Source organism: Pinus tabuliformis, chromosome 4_1 (genome assembly GCF_031772625.1).
Source record: "Pinus tabuliformis cultivar Carrire ecotype Pingquan chromosome 4_1, CPIR1, whole genome shotgun sequence".
NCBI lineage: Eukaryota > Viridiplantae > Streptophyta > Pinopsida > Pinales > Pinaceae > Pinus > Pinus tabuliformis.
In genome coordinates this window covers 600,420,294-600,435,039 of record NC_142303.1, presented here as the reverse complement: position 1 = coordinate 600,435,039, position 14,746 = coordinate 600,420,294, and the positions used below count along the sequence as shown (strand labels likewise).

At 36.8% G+C, this 14,746-nt stretch overlaps 2 pseudogenes; both read right to left on the bottom strand.

The window, feature by feature from the left end:
• Positions 1-2,481: 2,481 nt before the first annotated feature.
• On the bottom strand, positions 2,482-3,994 carry LOC149177422 (ribonuclease J pseudogene; annotated as a pseudogene).
• A 36-nt stretch (positions 3,995-4,030) lies between these two features.
• LOC149177421 (ribonuclease J pseudogene) lies at positions 4,031-4,883 on the bottom strand (annotated as a pseudogene).
• Between the last annotated feature and the right edge of the window lie 9,863 nt (positions 4,884-14,746).

The window sequence follows — 14,746 nt, the reverse complement described above, 5'->3', positions numbered from 1 at the left end:
TATGATAATTGACTAACATTGAGAAACCTTATTACTGATGATGATTGAGTATGGCAGGACACCATCAGAGGCACTCGCATATGACATGTCGATGACACCTAGTTTGATGAAAATTTATAATTACTTTATCTTTGAAAGTCTAAGTCGATCTTGGAATCTGCCATATATGTTTAACTATATTTTGATGATATATTAATGGTTGCACGCACAGATTAGTTGCTTGACCGAATGACTCACATATGGGTGATGGGGTTGTACAAGTGGATGGAACTACATGGGAGGGATGGGACAGAGTCCCTGATCCCACCCACTAGCACTCCCGCCGTGACTTGGGCTGGAAGGGTTGAAGCACCTTCGCCTTGAAGATCACGATGCCATGAGGGCAGGTTCCAAAGTTGGGCCGCTCATGAGGACAGGTTCCAAAGTTGGGCCGCTCATGAGGACTTTACCGGGGGGCACGCATCAAGGCGGATTCCTTGATCCCCGACACCATTAGTCTCACTATAGCAGGCAACATAAGAGATGATAGTGGTCTATGACGTTGCACTATATTTTCCCCTCGTAATCACAGGATGCTTGAAGGGCAAGTGGTGTGGCACCCTTGGAACTTCAGGGGAATTTCTTGAAGGGCACGACCAACTTGGCACCCTTGGCATCACAAATAAACTATTAGGTGTGGCACCCTTGGAACTTCTAGGGAAGTTCTTGAAGGGCACAACCAAACTGGCACCCTTGACATCACAAATAAACTATTAGGTGTGGCACCCTTGGAACTTCTAGGGAAGTTCTTGAAGGGCACAACCAAACTGGCCCCCTTGACATCACAAATAAGCTATTAGGTGTGGCACCCTTGGAACTTCTAGGGAAGTTCTTGAAGGGCACAACCAAACTTGGCATCCTTGGAATCATTAAAAATAAATAATAATAAATAAATATAAGCAAGGAATGAAAACTAGGTAAATTTACATCAAGGATAAATGATGATTAGAAACCAATGTAATTAAATCAAAAATAAAACTTGGAATAAGGAGGATCATAGGAAGAATTAAAATAGAGTACCTTAAAAACTCTACCCTTCCCATTTTGGAAAATACTAGGAAGATTATGTGGTTTAATTAGGAAAAAGGGGAAAGACAAACATAATGGTAAGGATAAAGATTAATCCTAAACTAATTTAAACCTAATTAAGAAAAGGGGAAGGTGAATTAAAATGAGAATAATAAATTAAATTTAGAGAAATGTAGAGAAGCTCCATGTGTCAACAACCAACATAAGAATATCCATCTAGGAGATAACTTGAGTTAAATTAGGGAGTAGATTGGGGATAAAATCTTGACTCATTAATTGACTTCACGTAATGAACACAAATTAAGGAATAAAAGGGGGGAATAAAGAGACAACTAGGAGAATAAATAGGAATCTTGTTGAGGTGAGGAAAATATTAGTTTTAAATAAAAATTTAAGTAAATAATTTTGGGAGACCCTTGATGTGAGAATGACACATGGGTGGGTGAATAATCAAGTTATTGAATTATAAAAAAAATAATTAATTATGCATGACATGACAAGTGTCACCTATGAAGACTCCTATAAAAGAAGGGACAAGCCATGGAAGAAGGGACTTTTGGGGGAACCCTATTGTTGGATGGATGAGATGTTGTGAGAGCAGTGATTACGAAGCTATAGTGAGTTTGGTGAGGTAGAGGATTTAGAGAGGGGACTCTTGAGTCAAGGTGTGCTCTCCTCTACTAGCTAGTGCTTGTCTCCATTGTACAACCCCATTGCATCTCGGGGGTCCGCGGGGAAGAAGAGTACCCAAGGAGTAGGCTAGGAGGTTAACCGGTGAGTCTTTGCATTCAGATCAAGGGCGTCATCATTCACTCGCGGAGGTGACCAGCTACAAGGGAATACCAGCAACAGCAGAGCAAGCGGAGTCTCGCCTTCTGGTGAACGATACATATGTATTTCATTACTATTGATCTTAGTTAAAGGTATGAAAATGTTATGGTATGTTTCCTGAAATGAGTGGTAGGAATATGTATGCTAAATAAATTTGAATTTCAATGCGTTTCTTTCTGGTTGTCATTGTTGTTTTAAAATATATATATATATATATATATATATATATATATATATATAGTCTGGATAAAGTCCTCACACTTGGTATCAGAGCACAAGTTGAACCCTTGAGGCCTATGGGCCCATGCATGCATAACTAGTTTTGTTTGCTATGTGGGTATTTCTCTAAAATCAATTTACTCAAGTTTCAAAAAAAAAAAAATGCAATTTAGGAACATTTTTAAGAGCTCATGCTTCAGGAAACTCCAGCAATGACTTGAAATCTTTTGGACAATTTCAACTTCTGCTGTGTCTCATCTATGAAGGATTTAACAATTTCACTTTGCCCTTTCACTAAGTGATATCGATACCCAAGAATCTTACAACGAAACATAAACTCACTATCAATATCACTCTGTCATATCAGTTTGTTGCCTGGCAGTGAGAAATGGCAGCTTCAATCTCTCCCAAAGATTCATGGAATGCTGCTTGTAAGTACAATAATGGAAAATTAGGCTTCAATGCTATTGCCTTTGAAAACTTGGAATTGCATCTATGTACCATTTTATTCATCTTGTTTCAATGAGAATCTGAAAGAGATATATACTACGACATTTTTGTTTGTAGATGATTGTCTCCAGGACTGTTGTAATGACTTTTCCAAACCCATAACATGAATACCATTTCTGCAAATTCTCCATTTTCAAATACTTATGGCATCATAGGAATAACCTTTTAAATTTAGTCCTTACCTGGCAATAACAATTCCATCTAAGGCTATCCTCATTCGCTCATCAACGCAAAGCTCTTCTGCATTTCCAAATGCTTTATCTCCATCACTGTACATCAACTGCAATTTCTCCTTGCCGAGAGGAGAAAAACCATTGGAAAGGACTCTTCGGTTTCTAAGAGGAGAAACACCAAGCATCTCTCCATTTTTATTACAGTAGTATGTCGTATACCAGTAGATTTTGCAAGTAGCTCGTGCTCTTTCAGAAAAGCAAATTCTCCATGAACAGGCAAAAAAAAAATGTTGAGGGTTTACCAACCTGAGGACTTCCTCCAATTCTCCACGATAAGCATGCCCAGATGTGTGCAAATTATCTCCCCTTCCCATCATTATTGTAGAACCAATCCCCGCTATCCGATTCATCATCCTCATCACACGAATGTCATTTCCAGGTATCACCTTTGCTGAGTATAAGATCAAGTCATCTTTATTTAGCTTGAGGGAATGACTGCTTCCAAATGATGCCAAGTTGAGAGCTGCACGAGGTTCTGCCTGTGATCCTGTTGTGACAACTAGTAAATCCCTGGGAGCATAAGCATCCATATCATCAGCTTTGACCAAAGTAGATGGATCGAAAGGTGCCTGTCCAGCTCTCGAAGCAGCATCCAAGTAAGTCCTTAATGACATCCCAATAAAAACCAGCTTCCTACCAGTCAATTCAGCTGCAGCTTTCACGCTTCCAAGACGATGAACATTTGATGCAAACTGTGTAGTGATAACTCTTCCCTTTGCAGCAGCAATATTTCGTAACAAAGCCTCTGCTACATCAGTTTCACTGGTAGTTCTTCCAGGTGAAAGAATGTTGGTAGAGTCACTCATCATCAATGTAATGCCTTCCTTTCCAAGTTTTTCTAATGTTGATCGATCAAAGGTCTTTCCATCCACAGGCGACTCATCAATCTTCCAATCTCCTGTATGGAAAATTGTCCCATCTTTACAGCGAAGCACCAACCCACAACAATCCGGAATGGAATGCGTAACTCGAATAGCTTCTATCTCAAATGGTCCAGCCTGGAACTTCTCGCTTATATTAATGATGTTAAGTCTAGCCTCAGCATGAATATTGAAATCCTTTAATCGTTTTTTTAATGAGCTCCATAGTAAATGATGTTGAGAATATTCTCGTATGAGGATCCAATGCGGGAATTACCCAAGGCAAGGCTCCAATGTGATCCTCATGCCTCAGCATGAATATTGAAATCCTTTAATCGTTTTTTTAATGAGCTCCATAGTAAATGATGTTGAGAATATTCTCGTATGAGGATCCAATGCGGGAATTACCCAAGGCAAGGCTCCAATGTGATCCTCATGCCCATGTGTAATAACAACTGCTTCAATCTTATTCCTCCATCGTTGAATAACAGTTGTGTCAGGTAAAACTTTCTGCACTCCAAGTTCATCGTAGTCTGGAAACATGAGGCCAGCATCAACCAAGATGTATCGATCATAGTGACCTATAAGCATACAGTTCATCCCTATTTCTCCCAAACCTCCCAATGGCAGGACACGCAATGGTGGTCCTTCAAATCCTTCATGAAACAGCTCCAATTTCCTCTGGATCCCATCATCCATGCTTTTTCTAGGCCCTTCAGCACTACTTGAACCTCTTCTAGATTTATTAAAAGCTGAAGAACCTGACTTCGATCTCATGGATTCTGTGGGAATCCCCTTGCTTTCTGCAATAACAATTCTAGGTGCTCTCTCGTTGTAACCGCTGAAGAGCACACCTGATAAATTACTTGGGAAAATGAAAGCTGTCCTGTTACGTTTTCTGTTCCAATGTGACCACCCAGCTCTGCTTCTGGAATCCAAAATCCCCATAGCCATGACATCTGGACTGCATGGAACCCCATTTATCACAGTCATGGTACCCAGTTCTATACTGCAGAAACCCGACTAGATAACAATCGACTTCCCGCCTGTAAGTCAAACATGCTGTTAAATCAGTTTTGGGGTTTGAAAATACAAGTACCCAGGCGGGATGAGCTGAACTATAAATGGTTATGGAGATTTGAATTCATTGAGAAGTGCTGAAGGGGATATACAGTTGGTCCTGATCAGTATAACGACAACATTGACTATGTTTTCACAAGGAAGCTGACTCATTACGGATGAATGCACTACTGATTGGTAATTATACTTTTCATTTTACAAAGATTGCCCCATATGTTACTGTTGTTCAATTCTACACTCTTAGGTACTGCTGATAATTGTAATATGAAGCCATAACAATGTGGTTATGCATGTCCAGATAGTACATGATCTAGTAATGATTGTGTCTAGGAAAATGAATTAGAGGACAAACGCCCTCAAAGTAAGCTTAACAGGTCGATTTACCAACTAGGCAAAGTAGAGCAATGGGTTAATATTATAAAATGATTGAATTCTGCTTATACCGGGTAATTGACATCGATTTTCGCATTGTGTAGCTGTTTAATGAAAGGCTGGCTAAATGGATATCAGAGAACAACACATTAGCAATAGTGAGATGGGAGAGCGTAAGCATCCATATATGGAGGAAATAAGAGGAATCTTTAGGACTGGTGGATGAGTCGGATTGGAATTTGCTAAAGATGTTAGATATTAGGTTAGAGCTCTAGAAAAACATCAATCAATCATGTCTTGATGGTAGAAAAACCATGCTATATAACATAAACAATTGATAATATATGGTACTAAAGAGTCAATGTTCAATTATTTTCACATAATTTATCCCATCATTCCAAAATCAAAGATGAACCACTAAAGATAAAGATATATAAAGCCATCATCCCTAATGGCAACTTATGCTAATGTGGATATGTGAAAATCCATATATATATATGTATCCTAAATTTAGTATTTCTTTATAATTCTTTATATAACATTTTTGAGATTATATTTGTATATTAAATTCTTCTTTCATATTTTTCTATAAATATCAACTAAATAAACCTAATAAATAATAATAATAATAATAATAATTAAATAAATATAATAAATAATAATAAAAATAAAAAAATATCTTCCTAAATAAGATGCATAAAGGTTATTCATAATATGCATGAGGGTCATTCACAATAAATGTCATCATTATTTTATTCATTCAACATTTATATATTATTAGATTTTTGTCTTTATATCATGGAGGAAATTTATCATGGACTTTTATGCTCCATTGGTATCAAAGATAGTTTGAGATATTGAACTTGTCATTTCTACCATACTTATCACTGTGATCACACAAAAATATTCTTTTCCATATTGTTAGTTGATTTTTATATACTATTTTCATTCGTTGTTGTTTAAAAATGCATAGTTCAAGTGTTTATATTTTGGTTTCTTTCATGAGGATCTAGTGATGCAATTTTTGGCAAGATTGTGATTTTGGTTACTTCAATGCATTTTTGAAATGCATAAATGGATTTATTACCTTGAAAAACCCTTTGGGGTGCTCAATCTATACATACTATAACTTGTAATTCCAACAAATTCCTATTGGATTTCAAGCAAAATTGATTGCAAAAGAGCAAAAAAAAAATTAGAAGAATTAGGCTTGACATTTAAAAAAATTATGTTGCCAAGATCTCTATGTAATTGTCGTGCATTGGAATTGTTGTATCACTCTACAACGCATACACCAACATCATTCCATGTTTGTACAATAGATGTGATTTCTATGTCATATAGTTGCCATATCATATTGTTGTCCATTCGTCACAACTCATAGTTGCAACTCAACCTTGTGTTGCCATTTTTGTATCATTATATGAGCAATTTGAATATTTAGAAAAAAAAATGTTTATGCTTTGTTAAGAAAATTGAGGAACGACAAAACCATACAATTGAGTATGGAAGACCTCATTCACTCAACTACCAATAATTAAACTACAAACTTTAAAATTTCTTCTCCAAAGGCCAATTTAGAATGGACAAATTAGAGACATGCAAGTGGTAGATACTCAATACAAACATATCATTGATTGATTAGAATCATGATAAGTTGAAGAGAAAATCAAAGCCAAGAATCATGAAAACTAGAGAAAAATAAAAGTGATCTAAAATCACTCATATTAGAGCTTTTATAACAAATAGAACTCAAGAATCACAACAAACTAAAGAAATATATAATTGATTTAAAGGAACACATATAAAACTTTCATCTAGTGTTAATTCTCTACATACAACCACTCCACCACCAAGTTCTTCAAATGCATCTATTGTGACTAGTTCAAAGTACTGAGTGTAGTTCCTAACAAAATTGAAGATTTAGAACATGGTAACCAAAGGTGGGTTACGTCATAGGTGAAATATCAACAATAATTAACACAATTATTATTGACCATTACAAATATTGAAGTCCAAGCTTAAGGTGGATAGTTCCTCCTATGAAAAAGGCATAGGCATCCCCTATGAATTTGAGTTAATACAAAATTATTGCTATCTTAATTGCATGATTGAATGAATAAAACTAGAGAGATTTCTCCTAAATTAGTCAATTTGTCATTTGAAGGAAGGTGGGTGTTATTAATTGTTGCTTTAATTAGTTGTGATTTTGATCATGATGATTTTGTTGGAAAAGTTTATGTATGACGTTTCCTTTAACTATTAATTTTAATAATATCTATAATGTATGTTTTGTACATTTATACAAAAAGTGGATTGCAATGTTCCCCAGATATAGTCCTTCAGTTATAACGGAATTCGTATTATAGATACCTTGGGAAAATTTTAACCTGCCCACCAGAAGGTTGGCAAGAGTTTCAGGAAGGGTTCCTAAGATTATGTGTCGTCGTTTCTCCTTTATGTTCTAAGGACTTCGGGACAAAGTCCATTGTTAAGAGGGGGTGTATGTAGTGCCCACTCTGTTTCCTGACCCTAATACGACATTATCTTAGACACTTTTTCTTTGAGGACCTCAGATTGAGGATCTGGACCCATGACACTATTATTAGCGATTGAGATATTCATGGTTGTGATGTTTATGAAAGCTTTCCATTGATATTATGGTAGCATGAATGGTTATGTATCTTATCTATCAGTGTTCTGATGATTGCAATATTAAATAGTTAAGTTGGTCTCTATTTGAAATTATGATGAGGGTAGTAAAGAATATGTATGCGCTCTACTAAAAACATAATGAGGATAAATTTTATGGATAGGTATATTTCTACGATGTTACGATGTTGATAGCTTAATGAATATGTATGTTTCCATTGATGATTATTGATGATAGCCATGAGGGATGTGTCCCCTATGTCACCTACTTCCTTTAGTTCAAACTTACAATGGACAATGATGTGAATGACCAGGAATTGTTAATGATGCTAGTATGATAATTGACTAACATTGAGAAACCTTATTACTGATGATGATTGAGTATGGCAGGACACCATCAGAGGCACTCGCATATGACATGTCGATGACACCTGGTTTGATGAAAATTTATAATTACTTTATCTTTGAAAGTATAAGTCGATCTTAGAATCTGCCATATATGTTTAACTATATTTTGATGATATATTAATGGTTGCAGGCACAGATTAGTTGCTTGAGCGAATGACTCACATATGGGTGATGGGGTTGTACAAGTGGATGGAACTACATGGGAGGGGTGGGACAGAGTCCCTGATCCCACCCACTAGCACTCCCGTCATGACTTGGGCTCGAAGGGTTGAAGCACCTTTGCCTTGAAGATCACGATGCCATGAGGGCAGGTTCCAAAGTTGGGCCGCTCATGAGGACTTTACCGGGGGGCGCGCATCAAGGCAGATTCCTTGATCCCCGACACCATTAGTCTCACTATAGCAGGCAACATAAGAGATGATAGTGTTCTATGACGTTGCACTATATTTTCCCCTCGTAATCACAGGATGCTTGAAGGGCAAGTGGTGTGGCACCCTTGGAACTTCAGGGGAATTTCTTGAAGGGCACGACCAACTTGGCACCCTTGGCATCACAAATAAACTATTAGGTGTGGCACCCTTGGAACTTCTAGGGAAGTTCTTGAAGGGCACAACCAAACTGGCACCCTTGACATCACAAATAAACTATTAGGTGTGGCACCCTTGGTACTTCTAGGGAAGTTCTTGAAGGGCACAACCAAACTGGCCCCCTTGACATCACAAATAAGCTATTAGGTGTGGCACCCTTGGAACTTCTAGGAAAGTTCTTGAAGGGCACAACCAAACTTGGCATCCTTGGAATCATTAAAAATAAATAATAATAAATAAATAGAAGCAAGGAATGAAAACTAGGTAAATTTACATCAAGGGTAAATGATGATTAGAAACCAATGTAATTAAATCAAAAATAAAACTTGGAATAAGGAGGATCATAGGAAGAATTAAAATAGAGTACCTTAAAAACTCTACCCTTCCCATTTTGGAAAATACTAGGAAGATTACGTGGTTTAATTAGGAAAAAGGGGAAAGACAAACATAATGGTAAGGATAAAGATTAATCTTAAACTAATTTAAACCTAATTAAGAAAAGGGGAAGGTGAATTAAAATGAGAATAATAAATTAAATTTAGAGAAATGTAGAGAAGCTCCATGTGTCAACAACCAACATAAGAATATCCATCTAGGAGATAACTTGAGTTAAATTATGGAGTAGATTGGGGATAAAATCTTGACTCATTAATTGACTTCAAGTAATGAACACAAATTAAGGAATAAAAGGGGGGAATAAAGAGACAACTAGGAGAAGAAATAGGAATCTTGTTGAGGTGAGGAAAATATTAGTTTTAAATAAAAATTTAAGTAAATAATTTTGGGAGACCCTTGATGTGAGAATGACACATGGGTGGGTGAATAATCAAGTTATTGAATTATAAAAAAAATAATTAATTATGCATGACATGACAAGTGTCACCTATGAGGACTCCTATAAAAGAAGGGACAAGCCATGGAAGAAGGGACTTTTGGGGGAACCCTATTGTTGGATGGATGAGATGTTGTGAGAGCAGTGATTACGAAGCTATAGTGAGTTTGGTGAGGTAGAGGATTTAGAGAGGGGACTCTTGAGTCAAGCTGTGCTCTCCTCTACTAGCTAATGCTTGTCTCCATTGTACAACCCCATTGCAGCTCGGGGGTCCGCGGAGAAGAATAGTACCCAAGGAGTAAGCTGGGAGGTTAACCGGTGAGTCTTCACATTCGGATCAAGGGCGTCATCATTCACTCGCGAAGGTGACCAGCTACAAGGGAATACCAGCAACAGCAAAGCAAGCGGAGTCTCGCCTTCTGGTGAACAGTACATATGTATTTCATTACTATTGATCTTAGTTAAAGGTATGAAAATGTTATGGTATGTTTCCGGAAATGAGTGGCAGGAATATGTATGCTAAATAAATTTGAATTTCAATGCGTTTCTTTCTGGTTGTCATTGTTGTTTTAAAAAAATAAAAATATATATATATATATATATAGTCTGGATAAGGTCCTCACAGATCCTACTGTTGAAAATCGTTGAAACTTTGGGATTACCTTGTCACTTTCTAGATATAAATTTTGAGATCTTAATCCTACAAAACTGCCAAGTATTTAGCCTTAAAACTTCATATTAGGGTTCAGGTCAATTTTGGGGTAAAAGAGGCCAAAAATTGGAGAACAAGGACAAGGGAAGCGAATTTGCAGGGATAAATGGGCTAGGATGATAGATCAGGTCACAAGGAGGCTGGAAAAGACCAAGAAGGGCCAACGCTTTGCTCAGTGAGGCTAGCGTTTGGGAAAAACGGGTTGTGCGGCTAAGGGCTAAAGCCTAGGGCCTAAAGGCTCCACAAGGGAGGTCTGCAAGTCCTTAGAGGGTTGTGACTTAGGGCAAGAGGAAAGGAGGTTGAGGGAGGAGAATCGAGGGGAGAAAGGAGAGGGAGAGGAGGAGGGGAAGGCTGGACGAAGGGTCGAGGAGGGGACGAAGGGCCGACGAGGTCTCATGGAGGAGGATGGAAGGCTAAAAAGGGAGCTGCAAGGCTTCTAGGGCCTGCGGCTAGGGGAAGGAAGGAGAGTCGTAGCCCCTAAGGGTCACAACTAGCCCTAGGAGGCCGAAAAGAAAAGACACAAAGGGAAGAAGGAGGGACGTTGAGGGTTTGGACGGCGGAACCGAGCTAGAAGCCCTGAAAATTTTGAAACCTTTGCTCCAAAAAAAATTTATGCTTCAGATCTTTGATTTTCTGAAAATTCTTCTGTGGGAACTCTATAAAAATCCCAAAAGACTAGACCTTGCCCTCAAGGGCCTAGATCTAGCTCTTCTTCTACTTAACATCTTGATCTAACCTGCAAAAATGAAAATAGAGACATCCAAACCCCAAATATATACAAAATAAATCTAGAAACCCAACCCAAGTTAGAAAAATAAATTACAATTACAATTTTCTTTACAAAATATACATGGGTTTTCAAACGGATTTTGAGAAAATAATTTTTATAATTTTCTTTTTTACTTGAAAGAATGGCTAAAACGCTTCAGAAAAACAATGATCACTATAGCCCAAGCGAAGATTAAATCCACCATATAAAAACTAGAGATCCAAGCAAAGTAACCCTTGCCTACAGTCTGTGAACTTGGAGACCAAGGATCGAGTACCTACAAACACTATGTATTATCTCAAAATAATAATCATAAAGCACCACATAGGAAGTTCGTAGTCAATACATACCACAGATCAACGAAACAAGAACACATCGAGTTGCACCCCAAAGTCTTTTATTATGGTGGAAAAAATAGTTCCCCGTGGGACATTAGTTTACACAATGCTTTAACAACAATTCTAGTCAGAGATCAAGATGACTAGAGACTCAAATGACTCTAATTTATAGATAAATCCTCCAAATGGAAAAATAACGGCTAGTTTCTTTGATCCTTGTCAAAATAATCTTGGTCGTTGATAAATACTTCAAGATCTTTTAATCTTGGCCCTTGATTTCTTATTTTTGAGGAATTTTCAAATTTATTATTTAATTCCATTTTAATTAGTTCAAAATTAATTATTTAGAGCTAATTTCCTTAAAATTTTGACTTTGACTTAACCACCAAGATCAAAAGGTCCAAATTTTCTTGAAAAAACAATATTCCCTTGGTGGAGGACCTTTAAAAATTGATTTTTTCAAGACCCACGAATTTTTCCATTTGGAGAATTTATTTTCCTAGACAATTTAATTTTGACTCTAATTAATTAATTTTCTGGCTTAGGATTTTATTTTATTTTTCCAGAAAAATTAATTGACTTACACATGAGGGATTAATTATTTTTCCAACCCTTTAATACATATGATTTTCTTTTACAAGACTCAAAGAGGGAATACACATTCGTCTTAGACCCTCAAGACACATAACCCATCTGCGACTCAATATGATCTAGTAAACCAAGTGATTTGTAATAAAATAATTTAGCCAATTAGCTTAAATTATTCCCAAGACATTTTTACATCAGACTGGACTAAAACACTAGGACTCATATAATAATTCGACAATAAATTTCACCCTAGCTATGGGGGTTTAAGCTAGAGGGAAAAACCTCTTCTGATTAGCCATGTCAAAAAACACATGTACTCAGTGAGGTTAAAACCCCTACTAGGATGGAATTTGTCGTCAAATTATAGGCTTACCTAGGTTGTTACATAGGCTCATGGTTTTACTAAGACCATTTGCAATATATAACTTGTAGAATGGGATGACCATGACGCAACGATTGCCAATATGTGATCTAATCCTTGTTGAAAAAGTTGGCACTTTTGCTTCCTTGGAACTTTGAAAATTTGAGTCCAACAAAACCTATTCAGCCTATCAAGACACTATATATACACATCATTTGACCTCCCTCCAAGTGCAATAGAGATTTGTTTTATTGAAGCAACTTCAAGGACAAGTCAACATTCTAAGGCATAATCTTTTGCTTATCCATGCAAAGGAGACAAGGAAGAAGGATGAGTTCAAGGACAAATCTCTAGCTCAAGTGCACAGACCGAACTTCTGAGATGACACCTTACCTATCTCTGTGAAAAATCGAATTTTTGAGGAAAGACTCTAAGACAAAAAAAGGCTAAGCTTCTGAGATATAATGGAGTTGTAGGACCGAGTTCTATGAATGAAGGAGGAGGATGAAATTCTGCCCTACTTGAGCAAACCAAAGCATGTTTCTTGGGCAAACTTATGACTTGGCTAGGAGGCAGTGGACCAAGTTTGACCTAGCTACTTTGTTGGTATGGTTGACCTTGTATTTGGCTAATGTATCTCTGTTGAACTTGATGATTTCTCTAAGGAAAAGGTTGTTGGGTTTTCCCCCATGTGGGTTTTCCCAAGGTAAACACTTGTGTTCTTTGTGTGGTTGTCTCTTCATGATCCTACTGTCATAAATCTTATTTTGTTGATGTCTTCTATGTAATTGCTTAATGATGAAATATTAGATAAGAATGTGAAAAATATTTAAATAATTTGAATTAATTATCAGTATAGAAGACACTATAAAAACTCAACATGGTATCAGACCTTGGGTAAAAGGAGTAGCCCTAAAAGAAGCAATTTACTTCAGGTTATCATCTGTCTTAGAAACCTTAATTTTATTTTGTTTGTAAAAGGACAAAAGTCTTTGATCCTGAAAGAAGAGCATGTCTTGTATTTAAGCAAAGGTTGAAAAGGGTCGAAGCCCTAGTTAAATTTTTTAGGAGGATAGAGATATCCTCAGGTAGGCTAATGCCTCATGTAAAAAGGACCAGGAGTCATTCTTAAGTTTGTGAGAAGGTCGAAACCTTCTTCAAGAAGATTGAAATCTCATATTGAAGTTAGGTTGAAAAGAGATTCAACTCGTCTTCAGTAGGAAGGTCTGTAAATGTCATAGCTTATTACACAAGGTCGAAGCCTTGAACCTCAAATCAAAGTTATTCAAAGGGTTACATAAGTCCAAGAATATCAAAGCAGTCTCAAACAATTTCCTTAGAAGGTTGAGGGTCTAGACTATGCTAAGAAAGGTGATCAAGACCTTGCAGAAAGACACATAAATTTTCATTGAAGCATACAAGGAGAAGTCATACCTTATCTAATCATGAGTCTAAGCCTCTATGGCTAAGGCTGAGGAATCCTTGAAGTTGAGTTAGTGTCACTATGGAGGAAGCAGTTCAAAGGAATTTGAAAGCATCTTTGTATGAAGATAAGCCAATCTACATTTTGTTATTGAAGCCAAGATAGTGTCATTGTGGAGGAAGCAGTTCAAAGGAATTTGAAAGCATCTTTGTATGGAGATAAGCCAATCTACATTTTATTATTGAAGCATACCCTAAATTCATGAGCGTGATCATGAGCCTTTGTAACTAAGGATGGGAAAAAGCACACATGGCCTCATGTGAATGCATCAAAAGATACCGATGATCTTGACAAAAGGAAACTTGTCTAATTTGAGATTCATTGACTACCTACCTCAAAATCAAGTCTCAAAACAAAGTCTATAGTTGGATCTATTCATATTGGTAATTTGTGAAAAGGAGGAATCATTGAAACCTCATCCAAAGGTGTGAGTTCTATTCTATGTGAAGATAGAGAGACAATGTTTGGAAGAACCCTAACGAGTCTCTAATTCAACCCACTGTGGAAGGTTGAAAGGTTCCAGATGATTCACTAAAGCTTTATGGTAAGGTCGAATCTAAGAAAGAGTTCAAAATATGTCTTTTGTATTCTACTAAAGTTCATTTGCACAAAATTAAGATATTTACCTCCAAAAGAAGACTATTGTTGGAATTTCTAAGTTTAACCCATTAGAAATTCTTCTTGTACTATCTGGTTTATTTCTTCCTACTTGTTTAATTACTTAACAAGTTATTTACCATGTAAATACTGAAAATAAACACAAGTACAGTATCAACATCTACAGATCATCAACTGAAAGAAAACAAGCACACAAGTGACACCGTTATTTTTGGACCAATGTCC